The sequence below is a fragment of the Cyprinus carpio genome, unplaced genomic scaffold (assembly GCF_018340385.1).
Source record: "Cyprinus carpio isolate SPL01 unplaced genomic scaffold, ASM1834038v1 S000001036, whole genome shotgun sequence".
NCBI classification, from domain to species: Eukaryota; Metazoa; Chordata; class Actinopteri; order Cypriniformes; family Cyprinidae; genus Cyprinus; species Cyprinus carpio.
The window spans coordinates 1135-2905 of record NW_024873757.1 but is presented as its reverse complement, the minus strand read 5'-3'; the positions used below and the strand labels follow the sequence as shown (position 1 = coordinate 2905).

Below are 1771 nucleotides of genomic sequence, written 5' to 3'. Positions count from 1 at the left end.
ACTATAATTGTAAACCTGGGAGGGAGCAAGATCAAGAGGTTACATAATTGGATAGGATCATTATGTTAGGGTTTGATGAGAAGGAAAAAAAAACAAAAAGGTGATCAATCTGTTTATAATGTTAATGAAAAAAAGTCATCTGGGAAAGAAGAGGGATTGCAAACAACAAGAAGAAATTATAATGGATGTGTGGTGTTTGTTTAAAAGACGTTGGAAAAGGTATATAGAATGTTTGTATTGTTATTTTAAACAGGAACAAAAAAAATAAGGGAATTTTATAAAGTGTTTACTTCGGAGGTTTACTCAATTTTGAAGGAGTTTGAAATAGCATTTCCAGGATCTGATCTCGGAAGCTAAGCAGGGTCGGGCCTGGTTAGTACTTGGATGGGAGACCGCCTGGGAATACCAGGTGCTGTAAGCTTTAGTTTTTTCCGTCAAAAATTGATTCTAATATACTGCAGATTAGGGTGGCTGATCTTTAAATAGCCCACACTTTGCAGCAGCCCTGGCTTACGGCCATACCACCCTGATTTTGCGCGCCCGACCATCGTCGTCTGATCTCGGAAGCTAAGCAGGGTCGGGCCCGGGTTCAGTACTTGGATGGGAGACCGCCTGGGAATCCCAGGTGCTGTAAGCTTTAGTTTTTGTTTTGTCTATATGGATCTAATACATTGCGCATTAGGGGTTGCTGATCTTTAAATAGCACACACTTTTGCAGCAGCCCTCGCTTACGGCGCCATACCACCCCTGAGCGCGCCCGATCTCGTCTGACCTCGGAAGCTAACGCAGGGTCGGGCCTGGTTAGTATTTGGATGGGAGACCGCCTGGGAACTACCAGGTGCTGTAAGCTTTTAGTTTTTTTTATCCACAATTGATCTAATATACTGAAGATTAGGGTGGCTGATCTTTAAATAGACCACACTTTGTAGCAGCCCAGCTTTCAAGGCAATACCACCCTGAGCGTGTAGAGGGCAATAGTGAAGTTGCTTTACACAGAAAGTGTGTTGGCGCAGTAGGGAGAGGAAGGTACTCTCCCACATTTCTGTTTGTTTAGTTTGTTTTGGCTTTTGTATATTTGGTTATTTGGGACGTTTTAGTTTGTTTTTGTGGTTTAAACCACCTAACAGCAGTTAGTGCTGGCCTGGAGGGTGTGTTTTAATTTTTGTTTGTGTTTGTTTTTTGTTTTTTTTTGTTTTTTGTTTTTTGTGTTTTCAAAACAATGGATGAGGATATTGGCTGAACGAAACTTGGACTGGCGGGAGGGACCAGCACGGCAAACGACACTGGATGGCTGGAGAGGAACTCGCACGGCAAACGAATCACTGGACTGGTGGAGGAACACACGACCTGGCAACCGACACTGGACTGGCTGGAGGAACACGCCACGGCAATCGACAATGGACTGGTGAGGAACGGAACACGGTCTGGCAAATGGCCAAATGGAATGGGAAAAACTCAAAGAGGGAAAAGAGGGGCCATGAAAGGAGATATAAAGAACCTACACCAAAGAAGCACACAGTAGGAGTGGGAGTTGGCGGAAAGTGCAGAAGGGAAAAGCAGAAGACATAAACAAGCGCTTGAAAGATACGTTGGATGTGGACAAAAATATTATGCTGTAAGACCCAAGTGAGGAAAGGAGTATGAATACGTTAAGAAACGGAAGAAAGATATTGAAAAATCTGAATGAAGGATTGATTGCGATTAAAGGAAAACTATGTGAAATTAAAAAATGAATAACAGAGCATTTGTTGTCTCTTTCATGAATCGCACG

The 1771-nt window shown here is 43.0% G+C and overlaps 2 pseudogenes; both read left to right on the top strand.

Moving 5' to 3' along the window:
* The first annotated feature begins 508 nt into the window (after nucleotides 1–508).
* On the top strand, nucleotides 509–637 carry LOC122143244 (annotated as a pseudogene).
* Nucleotides 638–726: 89 nt separating this feature from the next.
* On the top strand, nucleotides 727–850 carry LOC122143245 (annotated as a pseudogene).
* The last annotated feature ends 921 nt before the right edge of the window (nucleotides 851–1771 follow it).